This window comes from Mytilus galloprovincialis, chromosome 2 (genome assembly GCF_965363235.1).
Source record: "Mytilus galloprovincialis chromosome 2, xbMytGall1.hap1.1, whole genome shotgun sequence".
In the NCBI taxonomy this organism is placed as follows: Eukaryota; Metazoa; Mollusca; class Bivalvia; order Mytilida; family Mytilidae; genus Mytilus; species Mytilus galloprovincialis.
Genome location: NC_134839.1, coordinates 64,209,332 through 64,232,800, shown reverse-complemented (window position 1 = coordinate 64,232,800; position 23,469 = coordinate 64,209,332). Strand labels below are relative to the sequence as shown.

Here is a 23,469-nt window from a genome sequence, read left to right as displayed (position 1 = left end):
TGTGTTTTAGTCTTTCTTCTTTTGCCATCACACATGACATTGTCAGTTAATTTTCGACTTATGAGTTTGAATGTCCCTTTTTTAATTATCGCATCTCTTTGATGATATGAAGGGGTCACCAATACATAAATTTTAAAAATCATTTAAAAATGACGATCGATGTTCAAAAAATGTATCATTCTTAAAAAATGCATGTACCTTTGAGTAGTCAGTCTTTGTCAACATGTATTATCATTGATATTGTCTGAATTGTAAATTAACTGTTTATAAAACTCTAAAAATAAATTCTTATATTTTTTACTTCAGGAATAGTTAAAAACAATGTTGGTCCTTAATGCTCTTCAACTTGGTAATTTATTTAGACATTAAACATTTTTTTGATTCGAGTGTAACTGATGAGTCTTCTGTAGACGAAACGCGCGTCTGATGCAAATATAAAATTTAATTCCTGGTATCTATGATACGTTTGTTTACCTTGTTTTAGTTTTTCTGTTTGGTTTTCCAATATATATTGGAATTGCTGATTTTGAAATATATAAGAGATTTATCAAAACATAATCGACTAAATCATTACACTAAGATTAAAAAAAACCATTTGTATTAACAAGATATTAAAAAATATAAGGGTCAAATTTCATCTTAAAAACAACGACAGATTGAATCTATTAGATTAGTCAGACAACAATGTATGAGTGTCCATAAAACTAGTTATAATATGTGTATGGGTGCTTATATTTGTAGAGATTATCGCCCACAATTCAGTTATTGGTTATAAATGGATTCAAAAGTATACTTGACAGTAGAATGATAGCCTATTGACATTATTAATTTTATAAAACGCATGATACGAAAGGTCATTGTATTTTGTGAAGACATACAACAAACGTATGTATATACTGTCCTTTAATCGATTTAAAGAAACATTTGTCAAATAAGACACGTGATTATTATTAAACAGAACAAGATTGTTTTAGTACTATACTGCACATCTCTGAATGGCATGTTGTGTCCACATGGACAATTAGGAAAATGCTAGCTTTTTTGCACACAATTTGTGAAATTTCAATTTTCTGCTTTTCAGTTCATATGTGATGATTTTTTTAATTTCTTGCTGTAGAATACTATAAAGTAAAACAAACATACCAAAGACATCAGGATTAACATTTAGTTTCGTCTTCAAAAAATCACCAAATATATCTACCAAACTACATAATTCCAATGTTTATAAGTAATAAGTTTGTCTGACGGGTAGTTAAATTTTTGAAGGTTTTTACACGTTGGCATACGATGTCAAGGCTCAGACTTCCTTACATAAGTAAACAATGGACAAAAATTGTCAAGTAGGAAAAGTCTTCCCAACAAGACATTTTTTTATTTACCTTTAACATTGTCATAGACACTATGCTGATAATATGACAGATATAACATACGGTCGTTTTGCCTACAAATTGATAAACATCGGCACTAGAATAAAAAAAGACACTTGATAACCAAATCAAATACGCAGTTGAAGAACATTGAAAACCAAAAGGTACCAAAATATTGTGCCAAATACGGAAAAGATTCGAATAATATCATACAGAAGTGCAAAATATAAGGCTGGTGATACCCACACTAACAAATTGCTAACAACAGTGGCATCGATCCAGTAGCTGTTTGTAAAATCTCACCAAAGATACTCAAATTACAATTTGATACACCACACGCACGTTTCGTTAACATATACTCACAAGTGGCTATCAAACAAAGACAACTTGAAACCTAAGTAAAAAGCATCGAAAACCTAAAGTATAAAAATATAGTACAAAATGTGGTCATCTAGGTTATAATAATTCAAAATTCTGTTAATCTCGGTTTACGGGACGCTAACCCTATCTCCTGAACTATGGTGTAACTGTTGCCAACGAGCCATTGTTGTGTTTTTCAATACAATAATTCAGCAAACGCCTTTATGACCGAATTTATTGTAGCACATGTAGACCTACAACGAACAGGTTGTAAAAATGTAGTAGATATATCAAGGTCCATTAAAATTAGATGTTCCACAGCGGCTCTGCTTGGAAAAACCTTTATTGACTTTCAACGACATCCCTGGTGGTGCACCATCTAACTAACAGACTGTTCTTGGGTGGCAGTGTCGACCCATAAGTCTAATGACAACATATCGTACTTCGAACAAAACTTATATAATGGTGAGAATGTAAAATGGAGTTTTAATTAATTTAAAATATTGTGCCACATTCTGTTTACAAAATAAACTAAGACGAGACTGTACCAGAACACTTAATAAAGGCAACAGTAGTATATCAGTGTTCAAAAGTCATACATCGATCGAAAAAAAATCCGGGCTACAAAATAAAACCGAGGAAAACACATCAACCATAAAAGGAAAACAAGATGAGCCACTACCTATGGTTATATTGAAGAAAAAAGTTGAATTAAAGAAAACAAATTATATTGAGAAAAAAACCAGTCGTAATAATAAGATAAAATACATAATTTACTTTCTTTAAATGGACAGTCTTACAAAATTGCATTTTCTCTGAAAAAATTTGCTAAATTCATGAAAAAGTCTAAGCCGATTATTTTCTAGTATTTTTCAAACCAAAATTGCGAAAACCCCTGATCTACCTTAAATGTAATCAACGACCTTACACCTTCGTAGTAAAATAAAAGTAGTAGTATATACCGTAAACATAAAAGATGCTTATTGGGCCATTCCAGTTAATATCTGCTAAAGGGGGATGGATGGTCCTTTCTGAGGGGTGTAAAATTTATACATCTTAGGGGTGACATTTTGGGTGTTTTCATCTGACACGTACACTTATACGCAAAAATTTCTGAGGGTCTTGCAGCAGTAAATAATTAAAAATAATTACATCTTAGGGGTAACAAAAAATACCTATTTCAGATCTTAGGGGTGCTTTGGAATGAAGACAGTTTCGTATCATGCATTATATGGTATTGTATTTAAAATTCTGATGGGTACAATCCTTTCAGTAAAAATTCTGAAAAAAGGTCAGTTTTTCCCATGAAAGCCCATCCACCCAATATGAACAGAAACTCTACATCTGATAGGTCTTAATTTATAGATCTGATAGGTAGTTTTTCATGATATTTTTTTCTGATAGGTATGAAAAAAAATCTCCCCATCCATCCTCACCTGTCAGAAATTAACTGGAATGACCCATTACAATTATAGTAAATCATTCGTCAGAATCTAACAGTACTATTTATGAGAAAAATAAATCAAAACTATAAGATATGAAAGTGAAAATAGAACAAAAAGATAAAGACTTGAAGTATCGACACTATAGTGATCCAATCGTCTGTTCTGGTCATTTATTTTTTACAAGATTGTTAAAGATTTTCCCGATGATGCAGACCTTTATGATGGAATGATTTGGCTGGAGGAAGTTTTTTAGTAAACAAACTGATTGTTTTGCAATCTTTAAGGACTACAATTAAAATACATCGATTAGGTTATTTACTCGATGCACGCCAAAGGCAAACCGTTTTTAGAATCAAAGACAAAATTTTTGTCCTTTCGAACATGAAAAGCTCTGAACAGAACAACAACCTTGCAGTCTGTAAACTTTCACGTATAGGATATTAATAAAACTGTAAACATGATGATGACGATACTGTCCGTAAACATATTAATATATAGCGCCAAAATGTTATTTGCCAGGATTATGGATCAAAGACCTGTCGAAACTCTTTACTTTTAGAATACGTAAAAACTTATTCTCTACTTGAAAAAAAACACTGCTAAATTGGTATCAGGTAGTTCTCAGCTAAGAATGCGGTGTTCAGGAGTAGGAACACCGATGGGATGGCTCGGAGTCAGAATAATGTGATGAGTTGACATGTCTGCTTTCGGATTGTTATCCTATGAACTTTCCCGTAAAACGATCCGGCTCAGTGTGTTGCTCTAGTAAGATATAAAATTAATGACAATATCGCGCTCGTCCTGGATATGCATTCAATTTGCCATTGGACAGATATCTAACCATCTAAGAATATACTACAGTGTTAAAAAAACAGCAACGGGTATTCATAAAAAAATATCATAATGAATTATGGTTAAGTTTCATTTATCTGTCGCATTTGTTACGACTTCTGTTTCAAAAAGACAGATATATATGTTTTTAAATGTAGAATCCGAAGTATTCATCATGTAATTTAACATGACATATTACTTTTACATTCATTAAAGACTGACATGCTGAAAGTAGTTGCTGTTATTTTAATCACACATGTAATGGATCTTTTCAACATTTTATAAAAAAGATGACAGTTTAAATATTTTTCCATATCACAGAACTTATTAACGGATTCTCGAATTTCTTTCAGCTTCGCTGATGCCCATTATAATGAAGAAACTGATGAGAATTTATAACATACACAAATCGTTAAGATATGATGACTAATGAGTTTGATAAACGATGCTCTAGTTTGACACTCATCGTAGTAATACTTCATACGGCATGCTCTAACAAAAGTTGAATGCGTACGACGTCATCTCGTTTGATATTCGTGTGATTTAAATAGTTCGCTGTTCAAACTCGGATATACAATTCTTAATTAACATATATATTCTTTTATATTTAATAATGATAACACGTCTACTATAGGCTTGCAATTTCCAAACATTTCTATTGCAAAACATACTGTTCAAACAATTTGCTTGGACTTTTATAGATCTGTTAATTCACTTCGAGTGTGTTAAATTCCTTGACCTAGCCAAACATAAATGATCTTGGGAGCAGTTGCCTTATCATACCGATGGAAAATTATCGGGTTTTATAAAGGTAGTTTATTCTCACAACATCTTTTATTGTCAAATACCCCATCTAGACATGATATAACTACTTCGTTGTAACGAATATCAATAGAGATGATTATGTTAATTATTCTGAATACTCATATCCCTTCCAAATGAAGTTTACTCGATTGATAATTGATAATATTAGGATATTATATTTTATTAAAATTATTTCAAAAATAGCTAACACCCTTTAAGTAGAAACTTGAGGATGAACGCAGTTAACTGATATTTTGTTATAAGAATGACGTATTTTTGCAAAATAACTGATAATAAAATGTTCTACTCCGTGACGCAAAGTAAAGAAGTGTCCGTTATTCTATTAACATTATCTAAATTTAAAAACTAATGCACGGATATCTTGAATGTTTTCTTCTCAAAATGGTATGTTTCCGTGAATATATGATTAAGTAAAATATACGTAGGAAAGAAAATCTAATTCTGGGATGTCGTTCAAAATTCCTATTTGAACGAAGCATTAAAACCAATTAAACGACTTTTTGCAATAACATTAACGGTCCAAATTGCATTGCCCCAGAAACTCGACTATATTAGACCCTTCAAAACGATAAATTGTCGAGTATTATAGAAAAAAGTCATGGAATACACCAAACTCATAATTTTGTGAAAATATAAATAACACCAATTTTCTTTTTGAGTCGCTTGTCAGTTGTGTGCAGCGAATGAGCTAAAACAAAAGGGTTAGTTGTATGTCAAGCATTTAATGTACAATAGTTATATAACTCAAATTCATTTGCATTTGCCTGATGTGTCTTTGAAGGAGATTATGACCGAGCAAACACCAAACTCCAAATAAAATGAATTTTCCACAAAATTCAGTCATTCGTTGTTAGACAAAACTTTATATTCATAACAACTGCAATACCAACTGCAATACCAACGGCATCGGCATGTCCTGTTTGTGGATATTTGACAACGAAATGCCAAGGCAAGAAATTGATTGATTTCATGGTACGTATACAAGAAGACAGTATAGATAAATTAAAGTTTAAATAACCAAAAAAAAATTTCACTGCATAAATAACTTGGTAAAACTCCCATTTGGTGAAGTAGAAAACTCATGAGATATTAATTCATAATCAAATACGACATAAATGAAAAATAAATTAGACCACTCAAACGATCTTATTCTATTTTCGTTATTTCCTCGACGATATTTTGTGTAATACACCAGTATCAGTCGTAACTTGTGCTAAAAAGAATAATAACTAAAATATCGAACTCCAAGCAGAATTCATAACGGAAAGACTTTAAACAAATGGCAAATCAGTAGCTCAAACATATCAAACGTCAAACGAATGTAAAACAACTGCATTATACCTGACTTGGCACAGGCATTTTAAAAAAGACATTTCTTGCATTTACATGAGTACTCGAAGTAACGCAGTAGTTATTTAGTATATATTGTAGGTGTTAGTTAATTTGCGCAGCTGCTTAAACAAATATAATATAAGTTAAGAAAACCTGTTCAACGCCTCGGTAAACATAAAAGTTGAAGACATATCTAACGATAAACGAGATCAAGGACGTTGTTTTTACTATTAACGTTATTTTGTTTTTTTTTTTTTTTGTTTTGCTGTTTGTGTTTTTAAAAGTCAACACCTTGATTAGAATTAATTTGGCTCGTTTAATTTTCATAAAATGTTGACAAAATATTTACTTTGACCCTTTGACAAATATATCAAAATTTCAAAAAACTTAAACCAAACACTCTCTCGGATATTTTTCTTGGATATGTAGCAGTTTGACAAACACTAATTTTGATGATTAAGAGCTTAATATTTAACTATACAACGTGATTAAAACGGTCATCTGATTTAACAGAGTTATCTCCCTGTAGTGTTAGGTATCACCTTTTTATGATAAAAAAACCACTTTGTATATCAGTTGACTGTCACGTTTTCAATTGCACATCATACTTTAATACATTCAGATACAGTACAGTACTAATACAATGTACGATAATACTGTTGATCATTTGGCTCTTTATTTTACACATAGTAAAACAGTTGTTGTCATACGTTTTATGTGTTTTAGCTTTTGATTTTTTCATTTAATTAGGGAATTTTCTATATGAATTTTCCTCGGATTTAAATATTTTTGTGATTTTACTTTTTATAACTACTTAGTGTTACTTCCAAGAGTGATGTTGTTTGAACAAAAAAAAAAACGTATTAATCATGATTCAGAAAATTATACTGATATTTACATAACTGTGATAATATAAAATATTGGTAAATAAGTTCATATTTATAATCATATGTCGTGTTAAGTAATCTTCAATATAACAAAAGATACCAACAGAGATCTTTTACTGCATCATTCATATTATACAGCAGTGAATTCTTAGACTGTTAGTGCATACATTTATTATTGTCAAGAAAATGTTTCAGATCATTGCTGACCAGATTTCCTAACATAATGGAATCTGTATTTACAAAAACAAGATATTTTTTTAAAGAAAAGAAATTTTGGTCATATTAAAGTACTTTCGATTTGACATTTAGAATTATTTTTAAGGAAATTGATATTCTGCACGAAAGATTTAAAAAAGATATTATTGTGTTCCATTATACATTTTAATGCTTTGCGAAAAGCTGTCATGTTTAAGATGTTTATAAGTGTGTAACTTTCATTTTGTTTAGACGAGCAAGGTCTGATGATAACCCGGTTTACCAGATGGATAATGCATTCGGACAATCAAGCATATATATTAATGTGTTTGATCACCTTTGTTAATGCATTTATATTGTTCAATAATATTCTGGTAATTCCTAGATAGGTATTTGAAGTAGTTTATCTTTTAGAACTTAAATGGTTTACAAATCTTACTTTTTTAAATATTTTCACATATGTATACTTTATAGCAGTAGACACTAAGGAACTAGTATTATATTAAGTGATCACATAACCTTTGACAACTGTCCCCTGATTTATTACAGTGTTTTTATTTGATTGCCAAAAAAGTTAAACCAATTCAAGGTCTGTTTGCTTCTGGTTGCTTTTATATATAATTTGAATGTTTCGCAAAACATAATAAAATCCAAGGGCTGATAATCGGAATTTATAATGCTCTTCAACTTTTGACTTGTTTGGCTTTCCAACTATTTTGATCTGAGCGAAACGCGCGTCTGGCGTATTAAATCATTATCCTGGTATCTTTGATAACTATTTATAATGAGGCATTAAAAATAATATAACAATGCAAAGCCATCTTTGCCTTAGTGGCTTGGAATCTTAGCTTTTAAAATATTTCTTAATTTGTTAAAAGAGATTTAATTGCAAATTATTTAAAATCCGTTATAAATCATGCCAGTCAGATTCTCTCTTTTAGCCGATTACAACACAAATCCATGCTTAGTAGGTTAAACATCAAAGTATTGTCAAATAAGAAATAACCACAGGATGGATCTGAAAATCGCTTATATAGTACAACTCAGAATACAATTCTAGACCAATTATCAAATAATTAAAAAAGAAAAAAAATCCAATGCTCAATTGTATTCAAAGAAAAAGTGAAGTGGCTGGCTATTAGATTTGAATATCACTTACACATTACAAAATATGATAAAGTATCATACATTTGTACCAAAAAGCAAATCATTATTCCTTAATACATCATCTGACAAAAATGTGAAAAAAAAAATTAATGCCTTATAAGTATAATGAAAAATTAAAAAGTCAATTACAAGGTCTTTTCTTTTTTTCTTTTATTGATAGCCTTCTTAGTTAAAAAATATATGGTTGCTAAGGATTTTTATGTTCATAACAAATGGCTGTTATGGACAAAAATCATTCCTAAGGATAAAAATATTACTTCCAGTATTAAAAATGTCATATGTACTATTCATAGTCTTTCAAGTTAAAAAAAATAACTGATTGCTATGGACTTATATGTCGTTGTTAGGGACAAAAATGTCATTTCCAGTATTAAAAATTTCCTATTTATATTATTCATAGCCTTCTAAGTTCAAAAATATATGGTTGCTAAGGTGTTTTATGTCATTGCTAGGGACCTTGATCTCTGATCTTGACCTAATTTTATAGATTGTATCATGCTGAACATTTTTGCATTTCAAAGTTGTTTTCTATCTCTAACCTCTTTTGAGTTATAAGCGAAAAATCATCATTTCGGACCATAAAAACAGTTTTCGTGCCCTAGGTCCATAATAGTTGGTCAAATAATTTTGAACCCACATAACAAATGTAGATCTGGACAAGACACACATGTTCTTCGTTATATTTCATCAGCCATCTTTTACGGTTATTGAGTAAATCCGATAACAAGCTAAGGTCAAAATCTAAGTCATGAACTTCACCCTTAGGTCAGTTTTCTTAGTGACGTAAATTGATGATAATTGGTGAAGATTTTAGGTGGCTACAACTTACGGTTTCTGAGTTTTAGTGGCCAACCGACATCGGTTAATTTTTGAAGGGGCATAATCCAACCAATGAGTCGTTGAATCTTTTCGATCTATATATATATAACGAAGGACCAGGGTCTGTTCTTGAACAAATTCCACCCTTTGTTTTTTTTTCTACCTATAATGGTTACGGAGTTAGAATGATAACAAGGTTTTTGGTATTAGGGGAGATAACCCCTATAAAGGAAATGTTACGGGGTCGTGCCCTCACCACAAGATAGCTTTTGGTCAACCGATACTAGATACCTAATATCATTTTAACATGTCGCGTACTTTTTTGGGAAATATCGTTAAACTTTGGCGGAAAGAATAAAAATAATCAGAAGAAATACAGTAAGGTCTTTCCTTATAAAAAAGGAAAGACCTTAATTAAAAATTTCATCAAACGTAAAGTGACTGTATGGTAGATCTGAAAAATGAAATGGGTCAGCATATCATTGACGTTCCAGCCAAATATCAGATCAATCAAGGAAATAGACGCGATGTACTGCAGTGAAGGTTTATGACAGACGGATAGACACATATAAAAAAAGTAAACCCCTCACTCGTTACGTTAGTAGAATTATATTTAAAAAATGCAGTAAATACATTTTGTATGATACAAACGTTTAATTGAACACATTAAAATGCATATGCCAAATTCAATTAACATTATTTTACAATAAGAGCTGATTTATGTTCGGATGTTTTACTTTGAAATGTATTACCAATTGTCCAAGGGATGTACATAATTACAAAATACATTGTGCTACTAATAATCTCAAACGCAAGAAATGGCCATAATTTTGTGGAATTAAACCATTGCATATGAATAGTTTTAAATATACCATTGGGAGCTGTTTTGCATATTGCCACAATGCAGTTATTAAAGTGTGACAAATTTAATTTGATCTCTTTTTTCTTCTAAAACAGTACAAATTGAATTCAATTGAATAAATGATGTTTTTTTTTCAAGGAACATACCGGAAGTGTAATTAGATTTATCAGACAATCATTGACTAGGTAATATTTGTATCATTGTCATGGTAATATTAGTATTATTGTCATGGAAATCAGATGGTGAACTTTTATTTCTATTCATTTGTAAAAGAAGTGTCTACACGAAATATTTGAATGATATCGTAGTATGAATTGAAAGAAAAATTATGAGAAATGCTGTTCTCTTTAATAAGGCGTATATTCATGGTAGTATTGACAGAAGAATTATAAAAATGCTGTTCTCTTTAGTGTCAGACATATATTCACGGTTCACGGTAGTATTGAAAGAAAATTCAAGCCACCAACAAAGAGAGAAGACGAAACAAATTAAGACATAGCGATTGCGACAACCAATGTATTCATACCATGTTAAACAGTTCGAGAGACAAATACATAAACGAAAACAATACTAGCCATTCTGCTAAAAGAAATGACAATTAGTCTACTTTATTCTTTATAAGGCCGATGCTCTGTTCGATTGCTATATTCAAATTGGTTTAATTGTGTATTTTCATGAGAAACATAGAAACAAAGTGGACGCATGGGGATCTTTTATGGTTGAACGAGACGATTAATGTTTAAAAACTGTTCGATACCTCTTCTTTTGGGCGCTGTAATTCCAATTCAGTAGGTCTGTCGTCTTACATGAAGATAAAGGTAGTATTTGATTATAATTTGCGTTTGGGATGTACGTCTGCTAGGATATCACTATCCAAGTAAATCAATCTTACCGTATGATTTGATAAGAGTTTGCTTTGATAAAACTTTGAAATTCATTATTCGTGCTTTCCGTTAATGTTAGTTTTTCAAAATTTGCATTAGATTTCAGATTTTTTAATTCTTACGACATCAGGCATCATTGAAGAGAACATAATTGTCAAAATGCTTATTTTGGTAAAAAAAACCAAATAACAAAAAAACCAAATTTCGAGTTAAATTTTAAACGGAGGTCCCTATCCAAAATGGCAAAATCATAAGCTTTAACACATCAGAGAAACAAAAAAAAAAAAAAAAAAAAAAAAACTGTGCTATTGATGACTTGGTACAGACATTTCTTTATGTAGAAAATGGAAAATTAAGCCTGTTTTTATGGCTAACTTAACCTCTAACTTGTAAAATTGCATTATATGTAACTTGTAACTAAATTTTATATTGACCAACAAACTATTGTCGCTTAACATTTGATCGATTCGTTTGCATGAATTCTGATGACTACATCTTCATAAAAATTAAAACTCTTTTGCCTAAAACATAATGTCGTAGTAGAACCTTAAGAATTGACTGATATGGTATTTCTTTCTAAAAGAGGGGCGAAAGATACCAGAGAAACAGTCAAAACTCATAGATTGAAAATAAACTGACAACGCCAGCTGCGATCTGTTGAAAATTTGTTATTTTGAAGAAAACAAATAAAATCTCGAATTTTCTATTAATACCATGATTATTAAACGACAAGCTTTCTGTGTGACATTTTAACAGTACGAAGAATTTTCTAAATTTTGTTTTTATTTCCCATTACAAAGTTGATCGTCATAGAAATATTGAAACTTAGCTTATTGTTTAAAGCAAATCAGAAAGGACGGCACTTTTGGTGTTTGCAGTATCATAAGCATAGGTCTAAGTCCAACCAACATATCCATCTTCTACAAATATTAAACAGGTTTTTACTGATCAATATAGTGTCCTTATTCGAACATCACAAGTTCAACCATGTGATTTACAAAAAAGAACTGGATATTTAGGTCTATTAAATGACGACTTGAGGCAAAAAATTGTACACGTCGACAAATTGAAATTATTGAAAATTTCAAAATAATATAGTCTATCCTTCTACTGGTCATAATAATAGTTTCAGTTCTTCGTTGCTGAACAACTTCATTCCACCCTTTTGAACATTACCTACATGGCAACCTTTTCAGTTTCAATAATGAAATTTCTTTTCATAAAACTAGAAAGAGCAAATGCCAAAGATAGTAATTATTTTATTATTTTCTAAAATAAAATTATGTGTGATATTACGAGCGCTCAAAGTACAGATTAGTGTTTAAGTAAGCATACAACTCAAATGTCAAATGAATGGAAGACATTTAGAGCTTTTCGTCTTAATGAGAAAGAAAAAGTATAATTACAAATATTTTTTTCAAATCTTCGTAAATTTTCTCAACATTGGATTAAGATGCCAGAACATCATATTGAAATTTAACAATAACTTTATCTATAAGAGTTGACATAGGAAGGGGATTTTGAATGCGATCATTTTATGAAAGACATTATATGTGTAAAATTGATCATGATTATTGTTAATGAAATGACATCGAACTGACCTGAACCAGGAAGAAAAGCATTAGAATGATAGTTTAAGAGCGGGTTCCGTTTCTCTTTGACTGTTTGTTCAAGCGATTCTTTGCGTGCATGCTACCAATACGTTTTACTATATTTGTGAAATGAGTTGGTGTGACATTAATGTTACGAAAAAACATTTTATTGATCACATTTTGATTAAAGATAAAATGCATGATGCTTTGAAATATACTATACCGAAGTAAGTATACGAGTACTAGAGTTAATCACAAGAGTAGTGTCTTCATACAATAATTCCACTAGGCGATAATCTCGTTACTCATTTTTTAGAGGCGACGGCGTACGTAACAACGTCATTGTATATACCATGTGTTTGTCCATGGTGGATTGTAAGTATGCGAATGCATACGTTGAAATACTACGAAAAGGCCTGCAGTACTAACTTTTTTTTTCAAAAATTGTATGTTTGTATTTTGTATTTTTTTATCTACTTTATCATTTTTCGGACAAAACAAAGACAGGTGTAACATTTGAACAGCGGTATACTACTGTGGCCTTTATTTGATATTTTTTTAATATGTATATGTGAATACATATAACAATGCTTTCAAATGGGGTAACAAATCAAAAGCTCCTTCAACATGTATAAATATGAAATTTAGAATTTGACATGATTTCTTTAGAAAATTATATCTAACAAAAATTATTGTTTTTTAAATGTCATTTCATATCGTTTTCTAGTGCTCAAAGTGATAATTGGGTGTTATAGACAAAATTGGAAGCAAATGTAGTATTCCAAGAGGATTATTAACCTTCAAAGCTGAAATTTGAATGTGAAATTCAATTATTCTGAACTGAAATTCAATCAGTTTTCGCATTGACTCTCAAAGGACATGTGGAATTTTCTATTTTAGAGCAGTTTGAAGACTACAACATACGCTTAGTTTAACACATTAGTTGTACAGTATCAATACCTTATACCACAAAGTGTTCATGTCTGAGTTGGTGTTATAATGTGTGTAAAGTAAGAATCGGGAACACAACTGAACCAAACTCAAATGAAGTATACTTATACAAAACAGGAAAAAGTAAGGGGTTTTTATATTTAATATAAGGGAAATGTCTTTACGAAATCATGAATATGACAGTTGTTTTTTTTTTTTTTTTTGTGTGTTCGAACTTTTAATTTAGCCACGTGATAAGGGATTTTTCTTGGAATTCGGTAATTTTTTTGTCCCATTTAAAATACTGAATAACGATAAATGCACCAGATGCACATTTCGACATACAATATCTCTAGGCCAATTATTTTGAAATCTAAAACTTAATTCAAACGATTAAGAGCTGAAAAAAAAACAAGAGGGATAAAAAAGATAAAATCTGTCAAGAAATCAGAGCTGAGAAAAACGAAGATTTTATCCATCATTTAAATGAATTTCATAATTTCATAAAAGCACATTTTAATAAAACAATAATCATATGTGCATGTCAGTACCGCAATACTGACTGTTGGTAGCCGCGCGCTATCCATTCGTTTGGTATGTTTGATATTTTGATTTGCCATTTAAGTACGGACTTTACGTTTTGAACTTTCCTCGAAGTTCGGTTTTTTTTGTTACTCTCCTTTAACAGTTCATACGAATGCCTTAAGCCTCGGTTGCCTTAAGCCTCGGTCACACCTTACCGGATTGCTCAAACGGAAGCCTAACGGATAACTTTTTTTCAATCAGTTCATGTCCGTTAGACGTCCGTTCTTATCCGTTAGACGTCCGTCCATATCCGTTAAGCGTACGTTTTATCCGTCGACGTCCGTTCTGTCCGGTGGAAAATTTTGAGCATGTTCAAAACTTTGAACGGACGTCCAACGGATAAAATGTCCGTTGAACGTCCGTTAGGCGTCCGTTTTGTACGGTACTCGTCCGTTTCGTTTCCGTTTTGTATCCGTTACGTATCCGTTATACATCCGTTGGAGGTCTGGAAGATAAATTCACCAACGGACTTCTACCGGACGTTTAACGGATAAAACGGATTTTGAACGGATGAGAAACGGACTTCTACCGGACGTATAACGGATAAAATGGATGAGGAACGGATCTGAAACGGATAAATGCCAATTGAAAATTTCGCGTCATAAATGCTAATTATTGGTATGTCAGATTTCTTAAGGTTCATGAATTCTTATTATTCATAATCGATCTTAGAGTATAGGCACGTCTTCACAATCAAGCAGTTCTTATTCAGGCCAGACACTGCTCTTTGGCGGAATTTTGAAAAACAAACAAAAACCTACACAGAAACATTTTGAATATTTATGCGATACACATGTATTATTATTGTCGCCTTTGATTTTTCAGTACATCTTGTTCACCCGTTTTATCCGGTACGCTTCCGTTGGGTGTCCGTTTTATGCGTTACTCGTCCGTTGGATGTACGTTCGACATCCGTTCTGTCCGGTACGTGTCCGTTTCTCGTACATTGCATATCCGGTGTGTGTCCGTTATGCATCCGTTACACGTCCGTTTTATTCGGTCAGTACATCAACGGACTCCCTACGGATAACAATTTTGTCAACAGACAACTTTTATTTTCATCCGTTAGTCGTCCGTTCGTGCTATCCGGTAAGGTGTGACCGAGGCTTTATTGTTTGTCTGTTCCCATCGTTGAGGAGGGCAATAGGGGTCCGTTAACATGTTAACAACACCTTGATTTTGGCAAAAACAGTTAACAACAAATGCAAAAATGCTAATAACAGTTAACACAGTGGGTTGAAAACAGTTAACAGTTTAAATTTATCTCAGATAACAGTTAACAACACCTTGAAAAAGGCAAAAACGGGTTAACATAAAAAGGTATCCCCCCCCCCCTCAGCGTTGGTAGCTTCTTATTGGATGTTCGAGGTTTGAACATCGGTAAACTACTGTTACCTTAATATATAACACAATTCAATGAAAAAAACTTTAAATTGTGTGTCGCCTTGATGTTTCAAAACTATGGTAAGAAGATCTTAACAGGTATTATTCTTCTAACTACCTTGGTGTATGACGGTAAGAAAAAACGGATTGAATAGAAAGCGTACATCAAAATAAATTCATTGAAAACGTTCATCTAAATCAACACGGAAAGCAAACTATCAAGGGTCGTACAAACAAATTCATGCACATCATCCAGTTGAATACAATATGTATTCAATCCAATTTTAAGCTTTTTTAATTTTTTTTTTTTAATATTTATGGAGAACGGATGAATATTGTAATCAGAGAGTTTAAGTGGTAAATTCTGAGATATGCTGCAGATTTAACTTAATCCTTATTATCCATTAGACCTAGTTCGATGGGTGAAATAAGTTCAAGATATAATGCTACTATGACAAGAATCATATTTTCATTATCCATTACATAACACATGGAAAAAACATGTATCTCATATAGAAAACTAATATTCGAGATTAGTAAGTTGTTTAGGGTTATCGCTGATTGTTTGGAGATATTCGAGAGTAGAGAATAAATGCAAGATAAAAGTACTTGTCAGTTGACTATCCCATTAAACCATTCTTTTACTCCTTAATTCAAATTAATTTTGGCGATTTTCTTAAATAAATAAGTCGCTCCATCCTACCTGATTTAGTTTGATTTTCATTTAAAGTTCTAAAATGATAGCCTGGAACTCGACGTTGTCGCTACTGTGATTTTTTTGTAATGGAATTACCAAGAACCCTTCGCAAAATCAAGTACTGTAGAATGTAATAAAACATGCACTATTATGCCATTACACGGATGGTGTTATGCTTAATATCAAAGATGTTTACATATCTACAATAAATGTCAAATTTTTTTAATTTGCGAAATGTCATTCATTCATTTTTTAATGAAGGGAATTATAAAGCTAGCCTTCGCGATTAAATATATATATATAGGGGTTTATTGAACTGTGTGTGTTGGGTTTACAACAAACCATGTAGTAGTTAGCTCATCAATTCTAAATGATGGATTCATCGGAATCATTCAAATTTCACAACAAACAGTCTTGTTATTTAGATCTTACATGTGTAGAATGAAAAATACATATGCCGTTTTTCTCTAGCAATATATTCATAAAAAGTGTTACATTAAGTCATGTCGTTTAATACCCTTAGTCCTTGGTATTAATGAATGAGCTATACTATAAACATTGCGATTGGATTTCATTATTAATTGTTCGAAATCTCTAAATTTTATTGGAGAACTAAGTAGTTTGTTTTGGCACGATCTGTTCAGATATCTGAGCGAATGTATGAAGAATTTCATTCCATGCGCATTACTATATATCCTAATAGATTTATTCTCTGTTTTCACAAATCGTAGTTCATTAATAGTTTTTATCTTTTATTTTTTTACTCACACCTTGCTGTCAATATAATGAAATTTCATTCAAATGTCATACAATTGAGAGGTTAAGTTAGCTTTCAACCCTAGTTTAATCCATTTTTTTTTTTACCTAGGGAATTGCTGTACAATGACAGGAATATGACAGTTGTTTTTTCGTTCGTTTTAGATGTTGGTTTTGCCATTTGTTAAAAGATTTCAATGTGAAAAGGAGATGTGGCAACTGATACAACTTATACCCAACATTGGACTATATAACAACTTATTTTATTGACAGGTTTCACAAATTGTGGATGTTACGCCATTTTCAGATAATAAAATCTAAGCATAAGCTTATATTAAACTGGGGTTGTTAGCATTAAAATGTACATTCATATAAAGTTATATTGAATGTATCTCGAGATAAATCATTAAAATATCTTAATAAATAAGCTTTTAGTATTAGTAATAAATTAGACGTAACAGGTAACAGGAAGTAATGATTCCATGTAGTCTGAATATGACCAATTAAACTGATTTGATGACAATTTTATCACAAACAATCATGATGCTGCGCAATAAATATTCAATATATGCCTTTTGATGTTTATCTTCATATTATATCTTTGACAATTCGTTTAAAACTTTAAAACAAAGCTAATTTCATTTAAGCCTGAGACTTTTACTACATTGTAATAAGTACTATTTGGGACGTGATAAAAATTTCTACTTAGAATTACTGGTAAACTATTTTAAAACTTTTCTTACTCTTTGTTTTGTTTTCCCAACTTTTGCGACACGTTTTGACCAAATCTCTCCTTTAGACCATTGATTTCATTGAAATAGAGGCTACATTGATATAGAAGAATTTATTTTGTATGTCAATTTGGCTGAGTAGGATGTATAATTAATATGCAGTCACTTCCGGTCGGAATGGGGACATTAAATCCTATGCTTCTTGTAGGAAGAGAGTATTATTATATCGAACAGAAAGGTTGACAAATGAGGTGTTTCCTTCAGAAACTGAAGAATTCACCATTAACCTTACAACAACCCCTTTTTTTCTTCCGTCATCTGATTTTCGGAAGTCATCCACATCTAATTGTAAATTAATTGTCTCTCAAAATGTTGTTGTTGCTTTTATATGTTTAATATTGCGAAAATGAAGCAGTTATAGCATTTTTTTCTTAAATTCTGCTTCATTTTTTTGTTGTTGTTAATTTGGGAAGTCGTATATACAATTATAAAAATCATTGTAATAAATTACTTTGCTCTTCATGGGCCATATAATTGGAATAAAAATATCTTATCTTATCTTATCTTCAAGTACTCTCTTTGATAAGTTTGTGGTCGATTGACATCACGAAAATACTTTTTTAGAAAGTTGTTTTCTCTTGATCTTAAGCCATGAAATATGGACCAAAAAATTGGAAAATTCTAGATTTTTTTTTAAAAAGTCCTATCCATTCTACGTTATAATTTCAATTTTGCCTTTAAAAGACGTGCTATTCTAACACCTGGTTTGCAGGGAAATAAATACCGAGTACCGGTATACTTATTATATAGGACTTGTGTTGAGCAGAGCTTAGTCTTGATGGGTCGTCAACGTATTTTTAAACACTATTTGATTTTTTAATAAAATGCATTGATATCAACTACTTCACGAACCCTTCAACACGTCTTATTAATGTCCTCAATTGTCTTATTGATAGACAAAATTACTATTCAAATTGATGCTACATTTTACCTACTATTCATTAAGTCACTAATTTTTCAGAAACTATTTGATTTATTAGAATAGGTCATTCTCATTCAGAATTAGCATAAAATGCTTGCCACATGGAAGTAGTTAATCACGAATTTTAGCAAATAATGATATTTAGTTAATCACTAATTTTAGCAAATAATGATATTTGATCACGTTAACCAATTAATTTTGACTCAATAAAGTGTGCCTTTCCCAGGCAAATATTCAGGCTTTCAGTTGTTGTCGTTGTTGTGTTCGGTAATAGATAGCTTACCCGCACCTTGTGAATAGAACTTTAACAAAAGCTTTATAACTTTTATTAATATGATCATGATGAACTTTGCCTCCACAATGTCAACGTGGTTTTATATCTTCACCAATCAACTTTTTATGACCTATGTCATTAAAGTGTTTAGAACAAACTCGGTGAATAATCAGCCCTTCACATAATTTAATAATTAAACACTTTTATTGTCTTGTTTTATCAATATTCTATTAGGACCTCTAATGACAGTGTACATATCAAAGTAATCGGAAAATATAAGTGCTTAATTTCATCTACAGTAGGCCATATTTTATAAGTTGTTTTAATAAAATCGCAGACAGTGTCAGTTATAATTTTCCAGAACACCTGCATTGCTCAGGATTGTCAAAACCATAATTGTTATTCTGTCATAAATGAAACAAAGCAATTCCAGCTGTATTGTATCAATGTTCTTCTGACCATTAACAAAGCAAATCATATTCCTTTGTTTTATGCAAGTGATGACTTTTTTCTTCTAAATACAGAACTATAATAAATCAATGATTTATATATTAAAAAAAAGTATGCTATCATCATGATCATAAGAGATGATTTGAACATTTATATCACTTTGATCCAGATTTTCACATTGTATGTCGTAACACGTGGCATATTGACTATATTTGAATTGTGGATGATGTTCTATGATCTCAATTTAGACATCATGGAGAACAAAAACAACGTACTTATTTGTCATAAGTGTTCTACCTGTATTGCATCATAGATACATAATTATGTCGTCAATATCTTCAAAATACTCAGACTATCAAAACCACGCACATTTGATTGCAGATTGCAAGAGCATGTCACATATGTATGGAAAACTCGTCAAAGATGACACACTCTTAATTTTACACATGTTCCATACATTTATGTAGAGACAAGAGATGGGAACAGAAAGAACACAATGCGATGTACAGGAACTTGATCTTATAAAGAATCAATTTGCAACATATCATTTTTACGCGAATTTTAAGAAACCGCAATTTTAAGAGTCGCATTTTGAATTAGTTTGAACATGCCTAAGACTTACTTGTATATCTACATTTTATTAAGTAAAATACATTTTTCATTCAGATAAACATAATCTGTTAAAGAAAGCTAGAGCTATAATACTATAAAGGTAAACTTTAAAAAAAGAAATCGGATTCTTTAAAACAGTCTTCTAAAAAGGTTAATGCCAGTTCCTTAGAAGAAAATTTCATTCAAAGTTTTACGTTTAAAATCAAGATACTCTAGTAAAACAGCATCGTTCTAATCTAAAAATGTTCCTCTTAAAAAATCGATCAAAAGATATCTTCGATTTTAATTCATTTTATTTAATAAAAGTTATCGCCACTGACAGATTCACTCCTCAAAGTTTGATCGTAAAAGACATTGAAATCAATTTAACAAAATTAAAAATTTGAAAAATATGTATCTTCAGCGTTACTATTTTACTAAACACGATCATAATATGTATCATGACATGATTTTGTGTACGTCGATATCAATTATACTTAATAGAAAAAAATATAAAAAATATTAAATAATTATCATTGCATGTACCATGACATGAAATTGTGAACGTTGACATCAATTATACTTAATAGAAAAAAATATCAGAATGTGTTGTATGTAACCTTAAGGCTTTGCTTTCTTTTCAATTCTTCGGCTACTACAAGAGCATTCACTTATATGGCAACCTTACAATACTGAAAGATAAGCTGCATATTGAATATAAAAAAGAAGATGTGGTGTGATTGCCAGTGAGACAACTCTTCACAAGAGAACAAATTACACAGCTATAGGTCACCATACGAACAAAACAAATGACCAAAGCCCATACCGCATAGTCAGCGAGGTTTTTTCTCTACGTTGCTTAATTTTTTTTAAATAAATAAATGAAAGCCAAATTGTAACCATTAGGTTTTAATTTCAAATGGATTGCGTTTATTGTTGAGTTCTAGTCTCAGAAAGTCCAAAACATATTTAAATTATCAGTCTCAAACAGAACAGACGATACAAGCTAGTTGTATAACATTTAGAAAATTTACGCCAAACAACTGAAAACTAATGTACGTAAAGATGGCATTTTATAAATGTACAGAAAAATTACTTGACGTCATTATTTCATACAATATGCTTATTTTAAAAAAAATAATTATAATAAATACAATGAGCAAACAAAACAATATGAAGACAATGGCAGTTCTTTACTTCCTACGACATGAATAAATGCCACATAAAAGCTAAAGATACTCTTTTGTTTCTATTTCTACTTCAGTAAAAGTACTTTTAATTTAATACCAATCATTATTATCAAAACTTGAATACAATAGGATGAAATAGTTAAGCTTATTTGTAGATTTTTTGTTTCATATTTTGCTTTTTATAATTATTGACATGACGATCTTTTCTGCTACATTACTTCGTACCGGATAGTAATACGTTTCATTTTGCGAGTAATATTACTATCTATTATTGTTGACAGGAAATTAAAACGTTTGTTCCTTTTGGCCAGAGAAATATCAATTTCTTACTCTTTCTGAAACCGTCTAAGTGTACCAAACGTCCTTACAGCATGTAATACTTTTACATATTTCAACAAACAATCAAAGGCTTATGGTCATTTTTTAAGTGCCAATCAATATACAAAAAAAGTTAATTTTAAACGATCCCATTTTTAAAGGAAATCATATGTTTGTACTCCAAAGATCTTTTTGTACTTTCTTTATGTAACAAATATGTAACGTTTTTTTTACATATGATAAAATACTATTCACAAAGAATTTGAAAAATAAAACTCCATCTGTTCCATGATGCAATAGTTTATCTAAACGCACAAACATGACATAATGGCTGGTCGTGTAATTATTCTTAAACATTTCAAAAATTTTATTAAGTTTCAATTTACTATCTTCGTAAATTGAATGCAATCTTAAATATCCTCGTCTGCCTAATGGCTAAATGCCCAATCAAACGTTTTAACATGCTATTTATCAACGGTATTATTGAAAAAAGTTAAGAATTTGAAATGTTTTTTTAAACATGACAAATGCTAGTTGGAATAATTTTTTAAACGTGTTTATTGTTTTAAAACCTCTTTTACAAAATTTTCATAAGCTTAAATCTTTAAAAGTGAATACTTTCATGCATCTAGAAATATGTATTCTATATACAGAAAAGCAAGGTTAAGTAAAATGGAACAGGTAACAATTTTGACATATTTTCTTGTTAATGATTCAAAATTATAAAAGAAAAAAATATAAAATGTGTTGCTTACCTTAAAAAGTTTTGAAGTTTTTTTTTTTATATTCTGTATAGAAAAGTCCCGTTTGAAGCTAAACCGAAGACGTATCTGTCCTTATAAGTGATAAAGCTATGCCGTCATAGAACCCACTCCTACATATATATCGAACTTTTATATTGTTGATGATCTTGTTCTTAGTGACAATGCGTATCTTTGAAGTCAAAAGTCATCAGCATTTGTAAAATCAGAATCATCCATATCACTTAAACGTTTGTTGTAAAATATGTCACGTGATTAATTTACGATCGATTAAAACCTTGATATCAAATGATAAGGAAACATAATTATTTACATTAAAGTGTAAAGTTCCAATAAAAATCTAGAAATTGTTCTTATGGTCGTTTTTAATACCTAATGACATTAAGTCAATACATTTACAACATATATAGTATTTCTTATAGATGTCACAAGGTAATTGCAACCTAGTTGACCGGGTGAAACACTAAAGTGCATTCGGATAAAACAATGCCTCTGTTTTTACTAAATAAGATGATTGAGTACGAATTTTTAAACCTAAGATTAATTTTCTATTGTCTTAGTTCCAACAACTGCGTTGTTTACACAAAACTGAATCTTACAATTCCATCACGTGTTCGTTCAAAAAGCAAACAACACTGACATGAAATTAAGTAATAGAACTTGATTGAGTTATACATACGATTTTATTTCCGGGTTGGAAGAAAACAAAAATTCCCGAGATTTTTAAGCTTTGTCTAGTATCTGCCTATATCCAGTCTATACAGGGATTTGTACAATAATACCGACATGTAATGGAAAATCTGTAAAGGTTTAGGGATGACGTGCCTGCTAAAACATTATAAAGATAACAATTCCCTGCGTATTAAACAGATCAGCATTGTCAATGTATCAATCAATTACAGTCATTGTACTTACATGTACTTATAATACTCTTAAACTTAGTCAAGGGTCTATTTAAAGATTTTATATTCCTAAAGAAAATTAGTACATAATATGAAACTATACTGTGCGTCAATGGCCTTGAAATCATTTAAATGGAAGAGAAAGAAAATATGTATATTACAAAAGGTGTCAATCACGAACTATAAAAGAAAGAAAAGCAAACAATACCAAGGCCGTAACTACCCTTGAGGCAAGTGAGGCAATTGCCTCACTAAAATTTCCACACTGATTATTTTTTTTATACATGATCAATATAATAGTCATTTGTTGTTCTGTCTCAACCTTAATTTCTATATAACTTGTCATCATTCCT

At 30.8% G+C, this 23,469-nt stretch overlaps 1 long non-coding RNA gene across 1 annotated transcript in view; it reads right to left on the bottom strand.

Moving 5' to 3' along the window:
- LOC143064109 (uncharacterized) overlaps nt 1-22,432 on the bottom strand; it is a 39,530-nt gene extending 17,098 nt beyond the window's left edge. Inside the window, exon 1 of the long non-coding RNA XR_012975185.1 lies at nt 22,209-22,432. This is a non-coding gene — a long non-coding RNA (uncharacterized LOC143064109). The remainder of the gene's footprint in view (nt 1-22,208) is intronic.
- Nucleotides 22,433-23,469: the final 1,037 nt, after the last annotated feature.